The sequence below is a fragment of the Phyllobates terribilis genome, unplaced genomic scaffold (assembly GCF_046119375.1).
Source record: "Phyllobates terribilis strain yellow unplaced genomic scaffold, ASM4611937v1 Scaffold_7__3_contigs__length_470593459, whole genome shotgun sequence".
NCBI classification, from domain to species: Eukaryota; Metazoa; Chordata; class Amphibia; order Anura; family Dendrobatidae; genus Phyllobates; species Phyllobates terribilis.
The window spans coordinates 321991062-322018967 of record NW_027362767.1 but is presented as its reverse complement, the minus strand read 5'-3'; the positions used below and the strand labels follow the sequence as shown (position 1 = coordinate 322018967).

At 40.6% G+C, this 27906-nt stretch overlaps 1 protein-coding gene across 3 annotated transcripts in view; it reads left to right on the top strand.

Moving 5' to 3' along the window:
• The first annotated feature begins 11129 nt into the window (after positions 1-11129).
• The window catches only part of TRPC5 (transient receptor potential cation channel subfamily C member 5), a 538378-nt gene continuing 521601 nt past the window's right edge, over positions 11130-27906 (top strand). For 2 of the 3 annotated variants that reach the window (XM_073641141.1, XM_073641139.1), the window contains exon 1: positions 11130-11689. The gene's annotated coding sequence lies outside the window, so the exon portion shown is untranslated. The remainder of the gene's footprint in view (positions 11690-27906) is intronic. The other variant, XM_073641140.1, reaches the window with a different exon arrangement.

The window sequence follows — 27906 nt, the reverse complement described above, 5'->3', positions numbered from 1 at the left end:
AGGAGAAATTCTATTGGAATACAAGCTAGAGCCTTATGTCACTAGCAAGATTAGTTACTGTAGTGTTACCATGACAGCTTCCAATTGAAAGCCCAGACACAGAGGCAACCATCCTTAAAATGTGTGGTCAGTCAGCCTTTTAGCTGCTGCAGGGGTCGTACTATTGGATCGTTATCGCTTATCAAGGTATAGCCAATAAAGGAGTATATAAATGCAATGCGAGCGACTAACACAGCACACTGCTATTTAGAATTGCACTCCTGCTGATACTGGTCCTCATTTTACTAAATCTTTTTTTCTCAGAGTTATATGAAGTTTATTTTTTGGAACAAATATCTTCTAAATTACTGGTTTATTTTATAATGTTGGGCCAAGCACAAGAAGTTAGCTGACATCAAAGTTTTTGTTTGTTGTTTGGTCTATCAAGTGGCATTTAGCAATTGCTTATGTGCGGAATCACTGATGCTTTGGTGATATTTCAATCTCTAATTATGCTTTGTTCTTTTAGACGCTTTGTACATTTATTCTGATTTGTGGCGTTATACAGAGAATGTGCTATAAATGTTGCATTCTGCTCAGGTAAGCAGCAACACTCAATCATTAACATTACTGTTTCTTCACTGATTGTGTAATGAAAAACACAAAGCTGTCACAGCTGATAGACAGAGATTTTAACATTGCTATTCAGACTTCCAACCTTAAATACAAGTGCTAAATTAGAATATCATCAAAAAGTTAATTTATTTCAGTTCTTCAATACAAAAAGTGAAACTCATATATTATGTAGAATCATTACACACAGAGTGATCTATTTCAAGTGTTTATTTCTGTTAATGTTGATGATTATGGCTTACAGCCAATGAAAACACAAAAGTCATTATCTTAGTAAATTAGAATACTTTATAACAAAAAAATTACAAAAAGGTTTTCGATGTATTTTTGAATAGAATTTCTTATCCAATAATTGGCATTGTTATAATTATATATTGACAATCGGAAATGTTGATAATATACCCATTATTTAGTGATATGGTCTCTAAAGAATTGGATCACTGTAAAACTACCCTGCCTGTAGGTCCTATCTCATGTGATAAAAGGTAATAGACCTGAAGATATCTAAGAGTGCAATTCCATTGTTATTAGTGTTGTTATATAATGGATAATTGATGACAATGTACTATAGTTTCCCTGCCTATCATGCGTTACTATGCGTTTCACCCATATTTCATTCGAACAAATTTATTCGACGCGTATCAAATTTTTTGAGAAAATTTGGCAAAGTTGGTAAACTCAAATTTCAAAAATTCAATAATCTCTGGAAATGAACCGTAACACGCCAAGTTATGTTAGAGCTTCGTGTTGAGTAAGCAGAGAGATGAGGTGCTGCGTCAGATGACATGGCCTCCAAAATCACTCTACCTTAACCCAATTGAGATAGTTTGAAATGAGTTAAACCATAGAGTGTGGGCAAAGTAGCCAACAAGTCCTCCGCACCTCTGTGAATTCCTTCAAGACTATTGGAAAGCCATTCCATGTGGATGCCTAATGAAGCTGCTATAGTGATTGCCAAGGGTATGTAAAGCTGTTATCAAATTAAAAGGGTGCACTTTGAGGAAACTAAAGTTTAATACATTTTCTGGTTTCTTTTACATGTGTTTCCTTAGTCTTTGTTTCCATGTGTGTCACTTCATGGTTTTGCTACCTTCAGTCTGAATCTTAAATGTAAACATTCCAATAAGAACAAGGAAAATTATTGCATGAACAGGTGTGTCCAAATTTTCGACAGGTACTGTATTTACAGTCTGATAGGTGAGGCACAGACTGCTGTGACCCCCAGCAATCACAAGTTGAAGGCCCTAAAACACACATTTGAATTATGCTATCAGACAACCCCTTTAACATCCAGGTATCGATTAAAAAAGCTAAATGCTGATAATTCCACAGTCTGAAATAAATAATATTGAGTTAAATTGTATCTTATTTTTAACTCTTTAAAAAGGAAATATTGCACCTGTTTCCTCATCCAAATATACTGAGTAATTGGCTCGTGCTCCATCATAGCCACAGGCTTGTCACCTTGTTACGGTGGGATAGCTTTTATACCTTTTTGAGGGGTGTTAGCTAAGTACCCTATATTATTTACGTGTTGCCATTTGTTTTCTTGCTGCAGTGTGCCAAAGGCATTATGTTTTTATTCTAGGTTTCGTTTGTTGAAGGCCACATGGTATATCTGCACTTACATATTACACTTATATTAACAGGTTTATTGGTCCTTGTCTTTGACTCCTCTTATAAGCTCCAGGAACACGACCCTGCTTTATGTGTGAATTGTCAAACATGATAATGTAGAATATGTCATCCTAAGATTAAAAAGAAGACAAAGAGGCACAAAATAAAGACAATGCACTAACAGTAATCATAGCACATTCTTGTTTACAAAATTATGGACATTTTTGGCAAGATTTTCCAAAGTTCATTATGCATACAGTATGTTAGATACACTTCATTAATTTCCTTCTATTCATCTAAGCGTCTATGCCACTTCTCTTACAAGTTTTTTAAAAAAAACTGGATTAAGGGATTATTTGGTTGCAGATTTCTATTTTACTACTGTTTTAAATCTTTTGTTTCTATTATTAGTAAAGACTTGTTCATTTGTGTTGGTAAACATCTGTAAAACATGCTGTAAGATGTAAATATGTTTCTTTAATTAATAAATCTCCGCTGTGCAAATAGGTGTGAATGTTTTACCAAACTAATTTACTATGGGAATTGTTGTACAGAATGAATGACATCCTCCATACATAGTGAGGTTAATGGTGCTGTGCAGTCTAGCATTTATTTTTACATAACAGATGCGCATTGAAAGATGTAAAGCTTTATATGTAAACAACAGGAGGGACGTTCACCCCAAGCGGTTTAGAGGAGACTGCAGCACCGGTAGTGGAGAGATACAGTCCTAATCATCTTCACTCATTCTGGTCCTGTGTCTACTCCTGGGAAATTAGGGGCTCACAATGATCTCGGTGTTTTATATACATTTTGTAGGTGTAAAGAGAATTTGTCAGCTCTGGTTCACAAGATTCAAGGAGATGGAATTAGTTTCTGGATGTCCAGTGGGTTTTGCATGCAGGAAGAGTCGTCTAACGCTAGATGAATGTAAAATGTGAACAACAAAAAATTACAGCTAAGTTAAAGAGTAACCGTCATTTTAATTTTTATTTCATAAATTAATAGGACACATGAAAACAAGAAACTTTGTAATATATTTTATCAGAGAGATCTGCTTCTTTCTCAGTCAGGACTGAAAATTTGTTATCAAAATTTTCAATTGATGGTAAAATCTGTTTTCAGTGAAGATAGATTGTTACATTACTGAGATAGGGGATGACAGTTACTACTGATAAGATTCCATGTAGACAAGAGGGAGGAGGCGCTCTGCTTCTAGCTACTCCCCACTCCTGTCATCATAAAATCTCATCAGCACCAATTGTCATCTTCTATCTCATTATTGTAAAAATCTGTCTTCACTGAAAACAAATTTTTACCAGGGAATTGAGAATTTTGAAAATGAAAGATCAATCCTGGCAGAGAAAGAAGATTTCTCAGATATATATTACAAAGTTTCTTATTTTCACATATATTATTGATTTATGAAATAAAAATTAAGATGATGGTTACTCTTTAAGTGTAATATATGAAATGTAACAATTATCATTTGTATGATTTTTCATGCATCTTTTTAGATACTGGTTTGAAGCAAATAATTTCAAAGACTTTGTTTGAAAATTGTATTCAGACCTTTTATGAAGAGAACAATACACAGAGATAAACATTTACAGTATGAATATACACAATGTATTATTTATCAGCAACAATGTATTATTCTATCATTATCTGGGAACTTTGAGCGGCTGAGCAGGAATGGTCCAATCACTGAGGGAATGAAAATCATCCTCTTCTTAGTCAATAAGGATTAAGGTTCTTCTGTTACAGGTTATGAGGGCTGCACAAACTGCCCTCATGTCACCCCAATAACTTTATATACATCTGCAACATTCATCGGCAGAATTTATGTCCTGAATACCTATAAAGCTAGTCATAGATATTTGATAATTTAATGCCTCCAGTTGTCTCCCTCGAGTAACAGATTCACAACCCTACCATTAGCTTAAAGAGAACGTGACAGCTTATACATGTTGCCCATTCTGTTGGAAGCATGTATCAGGCACTGACTGTACAATCTCAGCCAGTTATGTTTAACTGTGAAAGTCTGCCATGTTTCAGAGAAAACATAGTTTAATAGCCACCGGGGACCGAGCCGCACAGCAGACAGGCGAGTCCCCAGAGGACTTCTCCCCACCAGCCAACAGTGACTAACCGGTCTTTGTCTAACAGTGCATGTAGGCAGAGGCATGTCAGTCACTGTCAGTGGGCAGGGAGAAGCCCTCCCAAATAGTCTGCCGCGCGGCTCGATCTCTGGCACTTATTAAAAGTATGTTTTTCCCTGAAACACTACAATATCTCAAAGTAAAACATACCTGGCTGAGATCATACAGCCATGGGTTGGACAGCATGTATCAAGTGTTAGGTTCTCATTAACAATGAAGGGCATGATAGAGATATAAACTTTTAAACCTTTTACATATTTGTTAATGACTTCATTTTTTCTGGATACATATTCAATAAAGCATTCTAGAAAAATATTGACCATTAACCCCTTAAGCCCGGCGGGTGGTTTGCATGTTAATGACCGGGCCAATTTTTACAATTCTGACCACTGTCACTTTATGAGGTAATTACTCTGGAACGCTTCAACGGATCCCCCTGATTCTGAGATTCTTTTTTCATGACATATTGTACTTCATGATTGTGGAAAAATTTCTTCGATATCACTTGCGTTTATTTGTGAAAAAAACGGAAATTTGGCGAAAATTTTGAAAATTTTGCAATTTTCAAAATTTGAATTTTTAAGCCCTGAAATCAGAGCGATATGTCACACAAAAGAGTTAATAAATAACATTTCCCACATGTCTACTTTATATCTGCACAATTTTGGAACCAACATTTTTTTTGTTAGGGAGCTATAAGGGTTAAAAGTTGACCAGCGATTTCTCATTTTTCCAACAAAATTTATAAAACCATTTTTTTAGGGACCACATCACATTTGAAGTCACTTGGAGAGGTCTTTATGACAGAAAATACACAAAAGTGACACCATTCTAAAAACTGCACCCCTCAAGGTGCTCAAAACCACATTCAAGAACTTTATTAACCCTTCAGGTGCTTCACAGGAATTTTTTGGATGTGGAAGAAAAAAATGAACATTTAACTTTTTTCACAAAAATGTTACTTTAGACCCAATTTTTTTTATTTTCACTGGGGTAACAAGAAAAAATGGACCCCAAAATTTGTTGTGCAATTTCCCCTGGGCACGCAGATACCCAATATTTGGGGAAGAAACACTGTTTGGGCGCACGGCAGGGCTCGGAAGGGAAGGAGCGCCATTTGACTTTTTGATTGTAAAATTTGCTTGAATAATTAGCGGACGCCATGTTGTGTTTGGAGAGCCCCTGTGTGCCCAAACTTTGGAGCTCCCCCACAAGTGACCCCATTTTGGAAACTAGACCCCCCAAGGCACCTTTCTAGATGCATAGTGAGCACTTGGAACCACCAGGTGCTTCACAAATTGATTCGTAATAATGAAAAAGTGAAAAAAAAAACACTTTTTCATTTTTACGAATCAATTTGTGAAGCACCTAGGGGTTCCAAGTGCTCACTATGCATCTAGATAGGTGCCTTGGGGGTCTAGTTTCCAAAATGGGGTCACTTGTGGGGGAGCTCCAATGTTTGGGCACATAGGGACTCTCTAAATGAAACATGGTATCCGCTAACAAATTGAATGGAAAATCGGCTCAAATCGTTAGCGGACACCACATTGCGTTTGGAGAGCCCCTCTGTGCCCAAACTTTGGAGCTCCCCCACAAGTGACCCCATTTTGGAAACTAGACCCCCCAAGGCACCTTTCTAGATGCATAGTGAGCACTTGGAACCCCCAGGTGCTTCACAAATTGATTCGTAATAATGAAAAAGTGAAAAAAAAAACACTTTTTCATTTTTATGAATCAATTTGTGAAGCACCTGGGGTTCCAAGTGCTCACTATGCATCTAGATAGGTGCCTTGGGGGGTCTAGTTTCCAAAATGGGGTCACTTGTGGGGGAGCTCCAATGTTTGGGCACACAGGGACTCTCCAAATGCAACATGATATCCGCTAACAATTTGAGCCGACAATTTGTTAGCGGATATCATGTTGCATTTGGAGAGTCCCTGTGTGCCCAAACATTGGAGCTCCCCCACAAGTGACCCCATTTTGGAAACTAGACCCCCCAAGGCACCTATCTAGATTCATAGTGAGCACTTGGAACCCCAGGTGCTTCACAAATTGATTCATAAAAATGAAAAAGTGTTTTTTTTTTCACTTTTTCATTATTACGAATCAATTTGTGAAGCACCTGGGGGTTCCAAGTGCTCACTATGCATCTAGAAAGGTGCCTTGGGGGGTCTAGTTTCCAAAATGGGGTCACTTGTGGGGGAGCTCCAAAGTTTGGGCACAGAGGGGCTCTCCAAACGCAATGTGGTATCCGCTAACAATTTGAGCCGATTTTCCATTCAATTTGTTAGCGGATACCATGTTGCATTTAGAGAGTCCCTGTGTGCCCAAACATTGGAGCTCCCCCACAAGTGACCCCATTTTGGAAACTAGACCCCCCAAGGCACCTATCTAGATTCATAGTGAGCACTTGGAACCCCAGGTGCTTCACAAATTGATTCATAAAAATGAAAAAGTGTTTTTTTTTCACTTTTTCATTTTTACGAATCAATTTGTGAAGCACCTGGGGGTTCCAAGTGCTCATTATGCATCTAGATAGGTGCCTTGGGGGGTCTAGTTTCCAAAATGGGGTCACTTGTGGGGGACCTCCAATGTTTGGGCACACAGGGGCTCTCCAAACGCAACATGGCATCCGCTAACAATTTGAGCCGATTTTCCATTCAATTTGTTAGCGGACACCATGTCGCGTTTGGAGAGCCCGTGATGTTCCTAAACAGTGGAGCTCCCCCACAAGTGTCCTCATTTTGGAAACTATACCCCTCAAGGATTTTATTAAGGTGTATAGTGAACATTTTGAACCCAGAGGTACGGCACAGAATTTGTTTACATTAGGTCATCATATTGAATAAGTTGTCATTATTCTTGAGCGCAAGTGCTCGCTACTTGAGTTTGCATCGGGTACTCAGGTATGCACCATGTACAGCGTGTGCTCGAGTGACATGCTCGAGTCCCTGCTCCGCATGTTTCACGGTTATTAGACACCCAAAAAAAAACATGCGGGGATCGCTCGTGCATGGCAGGCAATCCCCGTAAAGTTTTTTGGCCGCGAAGCATATGGGGCAGAGACTCGAGCATGTCACTCAAATACCCACGATACTCAATGCATACCAGAGCACCCGATGCAAACTCAAGTAGCGAGCACTTGCTCTCAACACTAGTCGCCATATCGTCATCTTTTTTTCTTACTTTTGAAAAAAATCCCAACCCCAGTCCTAACCCTAGCACAACCCTAGCCCTAGCACAACCCTAGCCCCAGCACAACCCTAGCCCCAGCACAACCCTAGCCCCAGCACAACCCTAGCCCCAAACCCAGCCCTAACCCTAGCCCAATCCTAACCCAAGAGTTTATTTTTGACGCCGTTCCTTGTGCGGTATAAGTGATTAGACGACTTTATTCTTTGGGTCGGTGTGATTACAGCAATGCCAGAATCATATGGGGTTTTTATGACTGACAGCTGTCACACACTAAAAGACGCATTTTTTGTAAAATCTAGTTTTTGCATCGCCATATTTTGAGAGCTATAATTTTTCCAGATTTTGGCAGACAGTCATGTGACGGCTTGTTTTTTGCGGGATGACTTGAAGTTGTTATTGGTGCCATTTTCAGGCACGTGACATTTTTTGATCGCTTTCTATTCCGATTTTTGGGAGGCAGAATAAACAAAAACCAACAATTCAGGAATTGTTTTTTTTTTTTTTTTTATTCTGTTCCGCGTGTGGTAAAATTGATGAGGTAGCTTTATTCTTCGAGTCAGTACGTTTACAGCGGTACCACATTTGTATCATTTTTCTATGTTTTGGCGCTTATACACCATAAAAGCTATTTTATAGAAAAAAATATTTTTTAGTATCGCTTTATTCTGAGAGCTATAACTTTTTTATTTTTCGGCTGATGGAGCTATATGGCAGCTTGTTTTTTGTGGGACGAGATGACGTTTTCAGCGGTATCATTTTTATTTATATGCGTCTTTTTGATCGCGTGTTATTCCACTTTTTGTTTGGCGGTATGGTGATAAAGCATTGTTTTTTGCTTCGTTTTTTTTTTTTTACCGTGTTCACTGAAGGGGTTAACTAGTGGGACAGTTTTATAGGTCAGGTTGTTCCGGACGCGGCGATACCAAATATGTGTACTTTTATTGTTTTTTTTTAATTTTTTTTATAATAATATTTATTGATGGGTACATTATATTTTTATTTTTGGTGTATTATTTTTTTTATTTTTTTATAATATTTTTGCACTTTTTTTTTTTTTTTCCACTTTCACACAGTTTATACACTTTATTACTTTGTCCCACTCTGGGACTTTCACTTTTTTTTTTCTGATCGCCTGCATGGCACTGGAATGGAGCACCATCCCTATGCCATGAAGGCTGTCAGAAGTGCACAGTGTGAAGATTGCTTGGAGATGCACTGCGCATGTCCAAGCAATCTTCCTGCTCTCTGGTGACCCAGATGTTGTCATGACGACATCGGGTCGTCATGGCAACACCCGGGAAGCCTTTGCAGACTGCGCTGGAAGCCGGAAGAGGAGGTGAGTATCGCCGATCACCTCCCCTTGCCCCCGCAATGCCGCGATCGACTTCGATCGACTTCGATCGCAGCATCGCGGGGGTTAATGTGCTGGGAGCGGTGCAGGACCGCTCCCTGCACATAGTACCGGGTGTCAGCTGTGACAATCAGCTGACACCCGGCGGCGATCGCGCCCGCACAGCCTGTGTGCGCGCGCGATCGCGATGACGTACTAATACGGGTCTGGCTCTTAAGTCCCAGGGCACAGACGCGCATTAGTATGTCAGATGTTATTAAGGGGTTAAAGGGGTTTTCCCACAAACAAAAGTTAATTTTAATCAATAGATCTTGGAATAATAATAACTTCCACAACTGGATGTGTTTATATAAAACGTTCCTATGCTGAGATAATCTTATAAATGTGCCCCTGCTGTGTACTGTGTAATGGCTGTGTCTGACCGTACAGGAACATGGTCTGATCATACCACATCTCCTCGGCAGGGGAGGAAGCAAAAAAGTATACAGACATTACAGCAGGGGATCACAGCTGATTCTTTCTTTGAAGTAAAACATTGTTTAAAAACAGACAGGGAAATGTTTTACCTTACAAAAAGAATCAGCTGTGATCCCATGCTGTCCTGTCTGTATACTATTTTGCTTCTTTCACTTCCCAGGAGCTGTGGTATAACTAGACCATGTTCCTGGACAGTCAGACGCAGCCATTACACAGCACACAGCAGGGGAACATTTATAAGATTATCTCAGAACAAAACATTTTTTTTTAAACACATTCAATTACGAGAGTTATTATTTTTCCAAGATCTATTGATTAAAATAAACTTTTGTTTGTGGGAAAACCCCTTTAATACCTCTGGGTGGTGATACATGTAAGATAATCTCCTGACAGAGTATCGCAAAGTCATGTTTGTTTGTATTGTCTTGTTTTCAAAGTTGCTCATCACTCACGTCGGGTTATGTACAGCCAAGAGGAAAAGTCAAAAACCAGACATCTGTAACTCAGATCGCCCCATTATACTGAAGCCCCGTGATGCGTGGCAGCTAATCTGTCCCTGTTTTCATGATCCTGATGGTTTCCCAATAAAAATGCACAATATCTATATTTATTAAGGTTGGGGGAGCTGCCCAAATAATTAAAGCAAAGGTTATGTCAAGGGAAAATAATAGAGAACTGGAGTAATAAAAATATGGACAAATCAGGGTAAACAAATCTGGCAAAAATGTTAATATAGTATAAATAAATATAATATCATTGCATCAATATAACATTATAGTTACAATAAAAGGCAGTGATCGCTCTCCCAATGTTAAGCTGCATACACTGACAGCACATGATCCCTAGCAATGGATAAGAAGACAAGCTTTTTTTTCTCTCCCCCCCTAGGGATTTGGACATTATGGATGCATAGAATTTAATGACAGAAAAATAAAACAGACTGTTTCATGTCGGTTGCTTGTTGCGATTAAGATGAATGAAAATCCAGATTAACCTCTTAATGTCCTGTAATATACTACAAAGTTCTGGAAGCTTTCTACAGACTGCCCGCAATATACTTAATTACTTTAAATGCATCATCAGCTGCCATTGCCATAGAAACCTACAAAGCAATTCTAAAACTTGATGGCTTAACCTCTTCTTGGTCGATGACAGTGCATTGCATCCTAGAATATATGTAATATTCTCATTATAGGAGGTGATATCTGACAATCTCTGGTTGCTATTTATTAGGACTGTGCTCTGTTTTTAAAACAATACTAAAAAAAAAAGAAATATTTATTGTATTAATGATATTGATAATAATAATAGTAGCAACAACATTACAAATAATAATAATAATAATAATAAATACAGCTATGTAGAGACGTATTTGAGAAAAGTTACAATTTTTATCTGTTAAGTTGCTAGATCTTGTAATCACTTTGGATTAGTTCTACCAAATGACCAACTATGCTCTGCTACGCTGATATACTCAGCTCTGCTACATGGTTAATCTCACATATATCATACAGGTATTGACAATGGCAAAGTTGGAAGAACCAGGAGACCGAGACAAACAGTTTGCTCATTTTTGGCCATTTTTAAAGGAATGCACACATCAAAGCAGAGATTGTGGACGGATCCTGAGTGTGCATCTGCATTAGTGGCATGTGTATGTGTGCAAGGTGTTAGGCAGAGGCTGACAGAGGGAAAGATAGGGTGGGAGGGAGAGGATAGAGGGAGGTGCATGCATTTCACTGACTGCTGCTTCTGCTCCTTGAAACACACACACATACAAGCATCATACAATAGCATCCACAGCCTTCATCCAAAGGTAGCTCTTTCCAGGAAGCATTTTCTCATCTATTTGGGAAATTATGACAAAGAAGATCGTTTATGGCATTGTGCGATACAACAATGAGTTATGGTAGGGGCATGCTAAACTCTCCCCTGTTTTTCCAGTGGAAGATGCTTTTATCTCCAGGTTTCTATTGAATCGAAGAAACCATGATGTTGCTGCTGTATATAATCTCCAAATGGAAAAGAGGTTATTTGTTCCTTTTATCGCTGTAGAGAAGATATAAGAAGAAAGTGCCGTCATTAATACCTATGGTGTTTATTTATTACAGTTCCTTTTCTGCAACCATGGGGAAGTTTGGGAGAGAATAGGAATATGTGTGACTTATTGGACTTACTGGGCTTCTTCTTAGGTTGAAAAGAGGATGTATAGCAGAAGTGGATGCAGCGTACACAAGGAGATCTCTGATCATGTAGACCATAAGTGTCAGCCTAGGTAAGTCCATACCATTTCCATCTATTGTTCTCTGTTGTATCACTGCTCACCAAGGGGCCTCGAGCAGACAATCTAAGCAATGCTGAGCCAATACAGGTTAAATAGGCAGGCGGTATTAATTATTGATGTCTCGGACAATTTTCATACAATAATATTTAATAAATTCTGTGCCGTAATTTTTTTGGATATGCTCATCCTATCCTTCACCCAGACATGATGCACCATAAACCTTGGTGTTCTCGACAACAGCTTAAGTATTAATACCCACCAGAAAGGAAAAGCCGGAGTTAAGGCAATTAAAGGAACCTAATGTTTAGTCCACACAATGATTGAGGGAATTCTATACGCTGCATTGGAAGAATCTTTAAATATTACTTTGGGCTTTGTGTGACCCAGTTTTTCCATGCTGGAAATTTCTGTTTCTAAAAATGTCAATTGTTCCAGTGCGATCCTTGACCTCTTCAATGTCAGGTTTATTGTACAGAATCCACTTATATGGCACCGCCGTACGTATGCATACTTACTAGCTGCATGATACAACACACAGTCACAACGATATACGTTAACTGACAGCTCATGTTTACAAGCGCACATTTTTGGAGATTTTCTGCTGCTCTGCTGTTAAGATCTGCATAGTGTCCTGTATCTCGAGTAGGATCTGATTGCAAGCTTAGATGGCTCTTTTGTTTTATGATTATAGGTTAAGGTTCCTGTTCTGGCAATTCTGGAATAGCTAGTTATTAGTAAGAATAATTCATTTACTATATTATGTTTAATGCATCTTGAATGATTATGTCACAGTTTAGCCCCTGCATGGTCTGTACGCCTGTTTGCTGTCATGAAGGAAGAGGGAATGCAATGCTGGGAGCAGATTTAGGGTATTGGTCCGCACCAATCACTAACCTACTGGCTATTATTGTTCTACTGAAATGTATAAATGGCTAATAATGCAGCTGCATCATCCTTATACCTGGATATTTGCAATAGGTATATCCCTTCCTATAAATGATTTAGTAAAGCAGCAGCTAGGACTGCTGATGTCTTATCTTCCTCTGGAGCCTTCCTTACATGTAGCCATATTACATGGATTAGCACAGTATAGACCCTGTATAAATTGTGCTTTTATAACTGTATTCTGCACGCAGACATCATAGTGCAGATCTTCATGGACGCAGACTTCATTGCATCGTGAATATTAGAAGCCGCATATATTGCAATATATAGATGATCATTTTTAATACCTTTATTCACTGGTAAAGGGCCCATCATATAGCACACCTGAGAATGTTACTAAAATTATGTACTTCTCCGTTAATAGAGTTTAGAAACATATATAATTTTACCTAAAACCAGAATAAAAGCGTGGTATTGCTGCCATCGTCCCCCACAACCAACTAAAAATGAATTTGTGAACATAATATGGCCATGAACTATTCTGATTGTCATGGTCTGTATCTTGCCTTCCTCTTTTTTTGAAAAAAAATGTTCCTTATCGTCAGCACCATAGGTGCCGGGACTTCCTTTCTTCATCACCCAGCATGCATTGCCACTGTGGCCATTGACCAAATGGAAGGCTTGAGCAGATTATCTTATGCTGATATATTTCTTCATAGAAGGCCAAAAAATGCCTTGTAATTTATGTATATACTCAATTGTTTGGTTTGGTTGACAGCTTTTCTATTCGAAAGTTCACCTTGGAACTATCGTTCCCCACTCAGGACACTGTTATTGGGTAGCCACAAATGAAAGCTATTTTTGATCTTGGAAAGTGACTCATCCTACGATTCTGGCTAAGGGATAGCACATGTTTGGGGACCTCTTCTTCATTGCCATATCTTGCTCTAATAAGATGAACATTCCTCTCTTTGTATATAAACTGTTTCTTCAATTGTACAGTAAGAATTGTACGTCCATTTTCATCACTATCAAATATTTTTTAACTTATGATTTACTAGCCCATTATTATTAATACAATGTCACAGGGTCACTTATATGGTCTAATTTACTAAATCTATTGTTTAAATCATCTTCTTTGTTATCAGATTATTTGGACCTGGATAGGCCCCAGCAGTAGAACAGCAAAAGTAGTAGTGGCATTTTCCAGACACAATTGGTCCCCTATTCCTAAGGTGTCTGCAGACCCTTTGCAACATATGAAAAGAGCAGTCTGAGAGGCATAAAGGATGAGTGATCCTGAACAGATTTCAAAATCAAATTTCTATACATTTCAGATATATATATGAATACTGATATAGAAATGTGCAAACAGAAAATCAATAAAAATATATTCTTTATTGGATAAGACAATCATTAAAAGCATAAAAATAGACATACACAAGTCAGACATATAAAATACCAAAGGTAGATAAGTAGTAATAACAAAGCTCCCTTGTGTAAATACTACAAATCAATACAGAGTTATATGCAATTGCAGTATTGAGGACGTATACTCAAAAGGTACAAGCCAAAAAATGCCAGTGCTGTATAAGTTATGGCCCTTTAAGGTACATACAGATAAACGGAGAGAGTGATATCACAAAAAAGTTCACATAATGATAATAATGCCCAGTGGCATGGAGTACACTTTACATATCAAGGAAAATGCACCCGACGCGCGTCTCACCTCAAGCTTCCCCCTTGTATATTATATATTATATTAATTTAGTTATGTATTTATTTTACTTGCTTTTATAGTGCCATTAATTCCACAGGGCTTTACAGACATTATTATTACTGTCCCCATAGGGGCTCGCAATCTAGATTCTCTATCAGTCTGTTTTTGGAGTGTGGGAGGAAACCGGAGAACCTGGAGGAAACTCACACAAACACGGCGAGAACATACATCAACATTATCTAATGTGGTCTGTGTCATCAGTAATATATGCTTAGGTATTAGGCCCTGCTACCTCTCTGACCTTTAGTTTTTGTATCAATATTGCCCTTTCCACTGAGCTACAAGTTTGTTACTCTTAGGCCACGTTCACACATTCAGTATTTTGGTCAGTATTTTACATCAGTATTTGTAAGACAAAATCAGGAGTGTTTGATAAATACAGAAGTGGTGGCGTGTTTCTATTATACTTTTCCTCTGATTGTTCCACTTCTGATTTTGGCTTACAAATACTGATGTAAAATACTGACCAAATACTGAACGTGTGAACATGGCCTAAGGCTGCATTTGGTGATTATGATACTTCTTCTTTTGCCAATTGCATGGTCCAGTACATCAGAAGACAATAATAGGATCTTCCCAGCTTCTATCTTGGTGTCAGGAATGTTACTAGACTAAATAGCACTACATACTTTACTATTTTGTCTGATATTTTTGGTAGAATTTGCAATGGAGGCCAAAGCAAATCCCATTATATTCCACTTTTGGAAGTGTTTAAATTTCACAAGAATATAAATATGTTAGGATTTTATTTAGACAAACTGTACATCATTATATTATACTATTATACTCTTTAAAAAAAGAAACAAATAAACAACCAAACAAAAACAATGACATGTATACCAAACAAGGTGTCTACTGTCTATGAAATCTGTCTGTGAAGTGTACAGATGGACAGAAATTAAGTGCCCTTTTATTGTAACTTGCTGTGGTTCTATCTGTTTCTCTCCAGTGAATTGCTAATACATTGCGTGGTTGATATAATTGATTTCCACATCATCCCCGGACATTTAGATCACACACAGCAGTGATGATAGCAGTGATGATACTGCATTCTCTACTATATGACCAAGTTTTTAAAAGTCAAATGAAAACAATGCTTCATCTCATCATGTGCTCCTATTCTACAGAACAAGATAGTTACATACCTCCAAATACTTTTGATTATATGTATATCTGCAAAAGGAAAGCAAGTACTCTATACACTCCTGCTCAATAGTATTTGACTTGTAAACAGTCAGATATAACGGGAATACAGCCGCTTAATTGAATTGCTTTGTGGAGTAGGTTTAAAAAAGTCATTGCCAATTTATTCTCTATTTGTCTGTCTGAACCATGTGCCATTTACAGGAGTTGTTACTATATTTAATTTAATTCTAAAATGCATCAATATATTGTCAAGCAGTTAAAATGAATAAATGTGGATATATCAATGAACCTATTAAACACATTTAAATCAATCTATTTGTCCAAACAATGAAGAATGGAAGTACTCCAATTTAAAAAAAAAGTGAAATCTAATAATTTTAAATTAACATGGAGACAATATTTACACAAATATAATGGTCAAATACAATTTTATCATATTATTTTTTTACTTAAATTATTCCTGGTAACTTCTCTGTTCAACGATTTATTATGGTCAAATACAATTTTACCATATTATTCTTTTACTTCAATTATTCCTGGTAACTTCTCTGCTCAACGATTTATTAGACAATACAAATAATTATATTTCCAGTAGCATGAATAGAAGAGAAAAGGCCCAGAATAGAATTATCAAAATGGCCCTAGGTTTTGCCACCGACAGCAGAACGGTCTGGTATTTGTTTTCCTATCTACTGTATATCCTTGAGCACTTTTTTTATATTATTGCATTTCCTTTGGAGAAAGAAGTCCTGATTGTGGATGAAACAAACCGGGGCTGGACACTTCTATCCAGGGGCTCCATAGCATCCACATGGTCTGCTCTCTCATGAATGTTAATCTTGTTTATATATCAAATGACTTGTTCCACCCAAAAATGTATCCATCACAGAGGGCATTTTTTTATGTAAACTGCATGGGGTAATGATAGTTTATCAGTTTAACTTACTTTTTATCCCACTACATCAAAGAGACATCTGGTTAGTGAAAAATTAAAGGATTTATGCTTTAAAGGGATTTGATCCCTGTTTCCTATTACTTGTTGGCCAGTTGAACCAACAGGGACAACTCTAAGAGTGTGGTTGGCCATTCTAAGAGAAATGTGGTATTAAGCATAATTAAGAGTCTTGATATTGCATAACCTTTTCATTAATCAGACAATGCAAGTGGCAGGGTTTCTGTCAATTTGCTTGGGTGGTTTAGGTGCATTATTAGATGAAACACAGGTGGAGCCTAAAATGTAAAAATAAGTATTTCATGGTTTCAATTCAAATAAGTCAATCTTTGAGCTGACTTGAAAAAAATCTTCTCTACAAAGAAAAGTTCATATGCACCATTTAATTGAAAATACTGCTTAATGAATTACAGATAAGAATTGAATTTTAAGTTACTTTTGCTTTAAATCCAATTTTCTTGTAAACTCAAAATTGTCAAAATAAGTAGATAGTTATATGTCATGTTACAATTATGACTACAATTTCCACATTCATATGCACAATATGGCAAGCAGAGTTTTCCATTTAGTATCTACATCTCTAAACAACTCTTCAATTACCATGCCAGGACCCTAAGAACATCATAATATGAATTGGAGACATACAATATCAATAGAAAGAGCAATTATTGGCCTTCATGTAGGTGACATGGATGTTTAATGGCGACACTTGGAATCAGAGCCATAGTGAGTTAGGGAATAAAATCTCTAAACATACATCTGATGGCGAGTGCTTGATGGAGCATTTGTGCGAAACTCAACAGAGAAAATATCTGCATTTCCCACTTTGAAATCAAATGTAAATTGATGTACAGTAAATACCCTGTATAAGTTAATGGTTAGCTGGTTTAGTTTAGCTCTAAACGAAAGGTTTTATAGCTATGTGTATGAGGTTATAGCTATGTGTATGAGGTTTTATGTTACAATAGAGCCTAAAATGTAACTATTTTGCTTGACAATAAGGCTGAAAGTATTGCCCTTAATTTTCTTAATTTCAATACAAACGTTTATGGCAGAACACATTAGGGAATTCCTGCACAGATTGCGCAATAGAAAGCATGCATGCTGTGGTTTATAGTTGTTACATGATTTAGTCTGGTAATGGAGGTATGGCTAAGTCACACCCTAAAATGCTCCAAAGTTATCATTGACAAGCGCCCCAATCTTGACGCAAAATAGTGGCCTAAAATAAATCAACCAAGAGGTGGCATAAAATAAAAAAAAGTTTCATGTCTATCACGATTTGTCAAATCTATCAAACAGTGTTTGGGCACTGTGATGAATTTCTCGCGTCTTCTGATTGTCTCTTCTAGGTTTATTCTGTCTTTATTTTAGGCAATATTAATAAATCTTCCTAAATATGTTTTTTAAGAAAAGGCAAAGTCATCCATCATTGATAAAAGTGGGAGATGTTTGCTAATGTCTAGGAATTTGTTATTTTTTTAGACAGCTCGCTGTAATATTTACTTTATATGTTATATACAGTGCTGGCCAAAAGTATTGGCACCCCTGCAATTCTGTCAGATAATACTCAGTTTCTTCCTGAAAATGATTGCAATCACAAATTCTTTGGTATTATTCTCTTCATTTAATTTGTCTTCAATGAAAAAAACACAAAAAGAATTGTCCTAAAGCCAAATTGGATATAATTCCACACCAAACCTAAAAAAGGGTGTGGACAAAAGTATTGGCACTGTTTCAAAAATCATGTGATGCTTCTCTAATTCGTGTAATTAACAGCACCTGTAACTTACCTGTGGCACCTAACAGGTGTTGGCAATAAATAAATAACACTTGCAGCCAGTTAACATGGATTAAAGTTGACTCAACCTCTGTCCTGTTTCCTTGTGTGTACCACATTGAGCATGGAGAAAAGAAAGAAGACCAAAGAACTGTCTGAGGACTTGAGAAACCAAATTGTGAGGAAGCATGAGCAATCTCAAGGCTACAAGTCCATCTCCAAAGACCTGAATGTTCCTGTGTCTTCCGTGCGCAGTGTCATCAAGAAGTTTAAAGCCCATGGCACTGTGGCTAACCTCCCTAGATGTGGACGGAAAAGAAAAATTGACGAGAGATTTCAATGCAAGATTGTGCGGATGGTGGATAAAGAACCTTGACTAACATCCAAACAAGTTCAAGCTGCCCTGCAGTCCGAGGGTACAACAGTGTCAACCCGTACTATCCGTCGGCGTCTGAATGAAAAGGGACTGTATGGTAGGATGCCCAGGAAGACCCCACTTCTTACCCCGAGACATAAAAAAGCCAGGCTGGAGTTTTCAAAAACTTACCCGAGAAAGCCTAAAACGTTTTGGAAGAATGTTCTCTGGTTAGATAAGACAAAAGTAGAGCTTTTTGGCTAAAAGCATCAACATAGAGTGTACAGGAAAAAAAAGAGGCATTCAAAGAAAAGAACACGGTCCCTACAGTCAAACATGGCGGAGGTTCCCTGATGTTTTGGGGTTGCTTTGCTGCCTCTGGCACTGGACTGCTTGACCGTGTGCATGGCTTTATGAAGTCTGAAGACTACCAACAAATTTTGCAGCATAATGTAGGGCCCAGTGTGAGAAAGCTGGGTCTCCCTCAGAGGTCATGGGTCTTCCAGCAGGACAATGACCCAAAACACTTCCAAAAGCACTATAAAATGGTTTTAGAGAAAGCACTGGAGACTTCTAAGGTGGCCAGCAATGATTCCAGACCTGAATCCCATAGAACACCTGTGGAGAGATCTCAAAATGGCAGTTTGGAGAAGGCATCTTTCAAATATCAGGGACCTGGAGCAGTTTGCCAAAGAAGAATGGTCTACAATTCCAGCAGAGCATTGTAAGAAACTCATTGATTGTTACCGGAAGCAGTTGTTCGCAGTTATTTTGGCTAAAGGTTGTGCAACCAAGTATTAGGCTGAGGGTGCCAATACTTTTGTCCAGCCCTTTTTTGGAGTTTTGTGTGAAATGATCAATTATTTGATTTTTGCTTCATTCTCTTTTGTGTTTTTTCCTTGCAAGCAAATTAAATGAAGAGAATAATACCAAAGAATTTGTGATTGCAATCATTTTCAGGAAGAAACTGAGTATTATCTGACAGAATTGCAGGGGTGCCAATACTTTTGGCCAGCACTGTAACTATATATAATGAAATATTACATTCTGAAATCTTAGTATCAATATATTTATAAAAAGTAGTAATCTGTAATAATAAAGTCATAGTAATAATGACACTACCACTTCTAAAAATCAATCTTCTTTATTGAATAAACAGTTTTGATTCTGCATTAAAGGGATTGTCCCATAGACAACCCTTCTATAAATGCAGCGTTCAGCTGATATTGCTGGTGGCAATTTTGATCAACCAGTAAAATATAATATTACATTTCAATAAAAGGGACTCTGTCAGCACAGAATGACTGTTCAAACCAAGTACAGGCGCTTGGTGCACCATGGCGAGGCCAAACATTTATATACACCTTCCCACCTGCTTGTTTTCCATCAATCTCCGTCATTCCTTGGGTCTATGAAGTCAGAGATGTCAGTCAAAGAAGAGAGGGGTGAAGATAGATGTAAAACAAGCAGGTGGAAAGGTGTATACGTATAAATGATTGGCCATGCCTTTGTGCACCGAGCGCCTGTACTTGGTAAACAGTCATTCTGTGCTGACAGAAACTCTTTAAATGTAATTGTATTGGGAATTTATTAAGAATATGTTACATACAGTGGTGTAAAAAAAGTGTTTCCTCCCTTCCTGATTTCTTATTCTTTTGCATGTTTGTCACACTTAAATGTTTCAGATCACAAAACAAATTTAAATATTAGACAAAGATAACACAAGTAAACACAAAATGCAGTTTTTAAATGAAGGTTTTTATTATTAAGGGAAAAATAAATCCAAACCTACAGGGCCCTGTATCAAAAAGTGACTGCCCCCTAAACCTAATATTTGGTTGGTCCGCCCTTAGTAGCAATAACTGCAATTAAGCGTTTGCAATAACTGGCAATGAGTCTTTTACAATGCTCTGGAAGAACTTTGGCCCATTCATCTTTGCAAAATTGTTGTAATTCAGCCACACTGAAGGGTTTCCGAGCATGAACCGCCTTTTTAAGGTCATGCCACAACATCTCAATCGGACTAAGGTTAGGACTTTGACTAGGCCACTCCAATGTCATAATTTTGTTTTCTTAAGCCATTCAGAGGTGGACTTGCTGGTGTGTTTTGGATCATTGTCCTGCTGCATAACCCAAGTGTGTTTCAGCTTAAGGTCACGAACAGATGGCCGAACCTTCTCCTTCAGAATTTTTTGGTAGACAGGAGAATTCATGGTTTTATTTACCACAGCAAGTCTTCCAGATCCTGAAGTAGCAAAAAAGCCCCAGACCATCACACTAACACCCACATATTTTACTGTTGGTATGTTCCTTTTCTGAAATGCTGTGCTACTTCTACGCCAGATGTAATGGGACATACACCTTCCAAAAAGTTCAACTTTTGTCTCGTCAGTCCACAGAGTATTCTCCCAAAAGTCTTGGCAATCATCAAGATGTTTTCTGACAAAACTGAGGCGAGCCATTGTGCTCTTTTTGCTCGGCAGTCATTTTCCTCTGCCATGCATGCCATTTTTGCCCAGTCTCTTTCTTATGGTGAAGTCAAGAATACTGACCTTAACTGAGGCAAGTGAGACCGGCAGTTCTTTGGATGTTGAAGTGTTTTTTTTTGTGACATCTTGGATGAGTCTTGGGGTAATTTTGGTTGGCCGGCCACTCCTAGGAAGGTCCAAAACTGTTCCATGTTTACGCCATTTGTAGATAATGGCTCTCACTTTGGTTTGCTTGAGTCCCAAAGCTTTAGAAATGGCCTTATAACCTTTTCCAGACTGATGGATCTCAATTACTTTATTTCTCATTTCTTCCTGAATTTCTTTGGAACACAGCATGATGTCTAGCATCTGAGGATCTTTTGGTCTACTTTACTTTGTCAGGCAGATCCTATTTAAGTGATTTCTTGATTGCGAACAGGTGTGGCAGTAATCAGGCCTGTGTGTGGCTGGGGAAATTGAACTCAGCTTCCCAAAGATGTGATAAACCATGATTAATTTATGTTTTAAGAAAGGGGGCAATCTGTATTTGGCCTGCATTGAAGAGAAAATGAACTACAGCAAATTTCAAAATTGGCCCACCACATTGTTATGCTGAATTTCACCACTCAGGGCAGGTTTGTTGGTTTCCACAATGCACCAATTCCATGTTCAATCTGAACTCCATTTTTTATTAACAAAATTGCATTTCCTCTGAAGAAGGGGATTTTTGGATTGTTTTTTGCAACACGATAGCATAAGGTATGGGGTCAACTATAGCTGTAGTCTCTTTCTCTCATTGGCCCCGTACGAACGGCACAATCTTCTTCTATAGGATGTCATTCTCTGCATCCATATAGCACCCTACAATCCTATGCCACAGACAAATCCTCGCTTTTACAGTACATAGTTGTCGCTATAATTCCCTGTTGATCAGTACAGAATGCTGATTAAGAAATAGGAGCCCTAATTAATTATTAAATTGCTTTATGGCATGTAGAGAAGCAAACTGTTGCTAATTAATTGTATTTTTTAAAAATGTGTACTGTGTATTTGTACCGAGGTCTGGCAATTGGCATGAGAAACCATGTATAGTTGATCTGGTTTGATTTTATTTGAGCAATTACATAGTATTTTTATTATTTATTTTGCAGGGTGCTTTCAACCATTGGTCTGATTACTTCATTTGTATTTTAGTCAATGATAATTTGAGAACGTGCTTCTCCTCAGAGCTACCAAATGATGCAACCAGTAGAGGAAACTGCATTTACCAGGCTGGGTGGAATGCTAATTAGCAGTCTGCAGTTCAATTAGTTAAACTGCTAGCAATAATTGTATCTGTTGAGAAGAGGTATTCAATGTGTTTTAACACAATGTCACCTTTCGATGTGCCTGTTAGCTGTGGCTGGCTGTATTAGATTAATCTGCCTGTGAAATGGTGCAATTTAACTGGCGGCCAGGCAATAGCAATAAACAGAAACAACAGTAAAAAAATAATAATAATAAAAAAATATGTATTATATATAGTGATGAGCGAGCATACTCGCAAGTACTCGAGATGCTCGGAGCTCGCCGAGTACTTGCGAGATGCTCGGGCGGATGCTCGGGTCCCCTCCCTGCATGTTTGGCGCTCTTTAGAGTGCCAATCAACATGCAGGGATTGCCTGCCACTCATTGTAATACCGCAGCCATGGTGGTTGTGGCATTACAGTGATTGGCTGACCGCACAGCGTCATCGGGTCTATATCAGACCTGGCGCCGCCATGCTCGTTACAGTCACTCCGGAATCAGGCAGAGTAGGGAGAGGTGCTGCTGCGTTAGGGAGAGATTTGCTTATGTATTAGGTAGTGTAGGGAGAAAAACCATACATTACACATATCCATATTAACAAACAGTCCTTCTGAGGACTAATCCATCTGCAGAGATATCAGGCAGGCAGGGTATATAGGCAGGCAGGCAGTGTTTATAGCAGACTGCAGTGCATATAGCACAAGAGGCTCCATTCCAATTCTGCCTTCTGCTGCTGTTAGATATTTCTATACAAAAGCCCAGGTCTCAGGGGCCAGGAATACTTTTTTTTGGATCTTAATCCTCATTATTTGCTTAAAAAGCAATCCAGAGAACACAGTTTTCCTGCGCCATTTGCTTGTTGGCACTGCAGAATACAGCCAGGTCCTTTCCATATTACAGCGCTAGAAATCCTGCTATTTAAAACTGTGTTTTCTCCATTACAGGGATCACATATACGTTGTCAGAAAATACTGCTATTTCTGGCCTCCATTAAAAATTTCTTTCAGTGTGTCAGTGAAGCAATTCACACGAGTTTGCTGTTCAAACTATTTAAAACTCTGTTTTGTCCATCACACAGATCACATATAAGTTCGCTCCAAACTCAGTCATTTGTAGTGAGCGTGGAAGATACTGTCCTCCATTTAAAATGGGCAAGGCACGTGGCAAGGGACGGGGAACTGGACGTGATGCTAATGGTGCATGCAGAGGCAGAGGACAAGGCCGTGGGCAAGCTGAAATTGTGCCACAACAAACACCCACATCTTCTTGCCCGACTTTCCTGTCCCAATTCCTAGGGGACCTCAGCACACCTCTATTGAACCCAGAGCAGTGTCAAAAGGTTGTTGGTTGGATAGCGGATAATGCTTCCAGTCACTTAGCCACCATCACCCTGTCTTCCACACGATCAAGTCTCAGTAGCCGTGAGTCTGGACCGCATATTCCTCACCCTGATCCTCCTTCCTCCCACCATGCCAAGTCCCTGGAGACAACTGATCCCACACTTGGACACTCTGAAGAGCTGTTCACTTTTCCATTTATAGATTCGGGCCTCTTGCCCGGTCCACTTGAAGTGGGGCAAGAGGAGATCACGTGTAGCGATGCCCAAATATTTGAGCAGCCAAGGTCACACGAAGGTGACGGTGGGAAGGTGTCACAAGCGGTGGACGATGATGAGACACAATTGCCAGAAAGTCAGGAGGAGGACCAGGGTGCGGAAGTGGAAGACGAGGTGGTGGATGATATAGTGACTGACCCAACCTGGCAGGAGGACATACAGAGCGATGAGAGCAGCACACAGGGGGAGGGAAGCAGAGCACCCCAGCAGGCAGGAAGAAGCAGTGTGGTGGCCGCAGACAGAAGGAAGGCAACCGCTCCCCGTAGCACCAACATGAAGGAAGTCGCCAGTACAACTATTAGGTCTTCCCGAGTCTGGTTGTTTTTTAAAGACTCTGCCGATAACCCAAAAAGGCCATTTGCACCACCTGCCAGGCCAGCATCAGCAGGGGTGGCAAAACAACCAGCCTGACCACCACCAGCATGATCAGGCACATGGCAGCAAAGCACCCGACTTTGTGGGCCGAACCCCAGGGTCCAGGAACAGTGTCTGCGGGTGGCACCATTGCTTCTTTCGCTGTCGTGCATGCAAACCAATCCCCTGTCCATGGTGCATGCGAAGATGCCTCCTGCCCTGCACCTGTCGTTGCACGCTCTCAACTAGCACCATCACAAGCACATTTACGTCTTTGTCCCAGCGCAGCGTTCAGTTGTCCATACCCCAGTCTTTGAAACGCAAGCGCAAATATGCAGCCAACACCCCACAGGCCACACTACTAAATTCTCATATTTCATGACTGCTTGCGCTCAAAATGTTGCCTTTTAGGCTTGTGGAGACGGAAGCATTCCGCAACCTGATGGCGGCAGCCGTCCCTCGGTACTCGGTCCCCAGCCGCCACTATTTCTCCCGATGTGTGTTAGGATTTGAACCTGTGACCCATTGCTTTCTAGTCTGTTCCTTTGCTGTGGAGCTATTTGGAACTTGTTTAACTCCTGCCTGAAACCATATGAACTTCGTCTGGGATAGAGATCATCACCTGCCCTGCTGATTGTTCCCGCCCTGATTGAGATTGATTGGACCTGCTATATATACCTGGCCCTGTGCAGCTTCCTGTTGCTGAGTATTGTGGTGCTCAGTCTAACTGAGTGAAGCATTATCTGAGCTCCTGATTTGGAAGGTGTTCTGCTGGCGCTTTCCTGCTTCTTGTGAAAACTCTGCCGTTCCTACCTCGAACTTCTATTGCCTAAACGAACCTGGTGCTCGTGTGTGATCCCGGCCGGCCCTTGCTTGAGCGGGCCCCTGCATCTGCTGACATAGTGAGCTACTACCGCCATATACTGCATCTGCTGACATAGTGAACTACTACCGCCATATACTGCATCTGCTGACATAGTGAACTACTACCGCCATATACTGCATCTCCAGAAGTCTTCCCACGGTCAGGTCACCTGTACACATCTGCTCCGGCCACTGACCTCCAGTATCGCCAGTAACACGACAGTGTGCCCTCCCCGCACTACACAAGCAGGTGTCCCAAAACATTAGCCGTGCCCTCAACAACGCAGTTACCGGGAAAGTCCACTTAACCATGGACACGTGGACAAGTGCTTGTGGACAGGGACAGTACATCTCGCTGACGGCACACTGGGTTAACATAATGGAAGCCGGGACCCAGTCGGACCTTGGGACGGAACACGTCCTCCCGACGTCGAGGATTGCAGGCCCTAGGTCAATCAAGGTTGCCCCCATGGTCTACAGCTCCTGCACCTCATCCTCCTCAGCCTCCTCCTCCTCTTCAGCCTCTATCTCCGAAATGACCACATCAGTCAGAAGGTGGAAGCACTGCAGCACTGCCTCGGCCAAGAGGCAACAGGCTGTGCTGAAGCTAATATGCTTAGGTGACAAACCGCACAATGCTGAAGAGTTGTGGACAGCTCTGAGAGAGCAGGCAGATCTGTGGCTCACACCGCTGAACCTACAGCTAGGCATGGTCGCGTGTGACAATGGCCGGAACCTGCTGTCGGCTCTGAGGCGAGGCGAGCTCACACACGTACCATGCCTGGCCCATGTGTTTAACCTCGTGGTTCAGCAGTTTCTCAAATCCTACCCGGAGCTGCCGGATCTGCTTGTTAAAGTACACCGCCTGTATGCCCATTTTAGAAAGTCAGCTACAGCTTCCGCCGCCCTTGCCGTGTTTCAGCAGTGTTTGCAGCTTCTGGCTCACAGACTGGTGTGTGATGTCCCCACGCGTTGGAACGCTACACTGCAGATGTTGGGAAGGATTTGTGAGCAGACGAGGGCAGTTGTTGAGTACCAGCATCAACATGGCCATCGGTATTCAGTTCAGACTCCACACATAAGACCTCAGGAGTGGACATGGATGTCAGACATATGTACCATCCTCTAAAACTTTGAGGACTCCACCAAGATGGTGAGCGGCGATGACGCCTTAATTAGCATCACCATCCCGCTTCTCTGTCTTCTGAAACGCTCTCTGCTCACAATCAAAGAGGATGCATTGTAGGCGGAGCACGATGAGATGGAGCAAGGAACCATACAGGGTGATTACACTCAGCCCAGCCTCATCTCATCCCAACATGGATTGGGTGACAATGAGGAAGAGGAGGAGGAGGAGGAAGGACAGGAGCTAGTTTCATGCGCTATAGACGGTACTACCTGCACAGCTCTTGTGACTCCCTCCCTGAGTAAATGGGGGATACTCGGAGCCGGGCCTTGCAGATTTTGTGGGGATGCAGTCGTGGCCTAGGCCCGTTCCGTGCCCAGGGCTGTCACATGAAAAATGGGCTTCTGGATGAGTGGTTAATTGTTCGACTACGCCACCTGTGGTTTCTGGTGAAGGCCACCAGCGCGGTGACAGTCCTCTGAGGCTGATGTTCTGGCAGCTTGGTTGGTACTATTCCCCACAGGCGGAGTAGGCCTCAGGGCAGTGATTGCTGAACCGTGTGGAGGAATGGTGGGTGCAGTGCCGCACAAGAATAAACAAGCGGAGGCAGTGAATGAAGTCATCCGGGTCTTTACTCACTTTAGATGCACTTTCAACCGGAAAGCTTCTCTCTGCTACACACGGCATACTGCGGCCACCAGGAAGGGGGTTCGGCACTTCCCAGGTAGATCAAGAGCACCTGTCAAGACCCCGCTGGTGTGTTCCTCTCCTTAGTAAGTTCTCCCACTGAATCTTCACCTGACGGTGTGTGGTATGAACGTGGTGTAAGGCCGGGTCCCACTGGGTAAACGCAGGTTGAGAGATACAGGTGGCGACTCCGCTCTGTCCGTATCCCCCTGGGATCCACTAAGCCTCCGGGCTTTTCTGACTGAGACGTGTAGTGACAAAGTCAGATATCGGGGGCCGGTTACCCCTTTTGCAGCAGGAATCCCTCTGGCTGGGCCAGAGTGAAGAATACAGGTGACGACTCCGCTCCATCCGTATCCCCCTGGGATCCTTTTGCCTGTGGAGCCTATCTCCTCAGCTTCCCTCCAAGGCCTTCCTAGAACAGGACCCTGACTGGGCAGAGACACTTGTTAACTCCGTCCCGCTCCTCGTCTCAAGGCCAGAGAACGAGGACCGTAAATCTTCAGCCAGCTACAGACTCTTGCTGGACCCTGACAGAAGACCAGAATCAAAAGACCTTTAACTAAAGATGGCCATATATTATATATGGTTCTATAAGTGCTTCCTGTAAGTGTTTCCTCCACCCTCACCCACTACTTGGTTCCCCCTATCTTTGGTTCCCCCCATCTCCTCTATCCCGGACGGGGCAGCACCCTGGTGCATTTAGACCCCCTACAGGACAGGAGTGGTGTAGTGTTGAGTGGTGAAGTGGGGTCCTGAGTGATGCTCCATCCTTACCTGGAAGAGAAGATACCACACCTCTATCTGAGGTGCAGTACCCCTGTGGCGACTGAACCCTCAGGGGCGCCACACTCTCATACCGTCTGTTCAGCGTGGATGGCCAGAGAACAAAGAGGAAGAGGAGGGGGA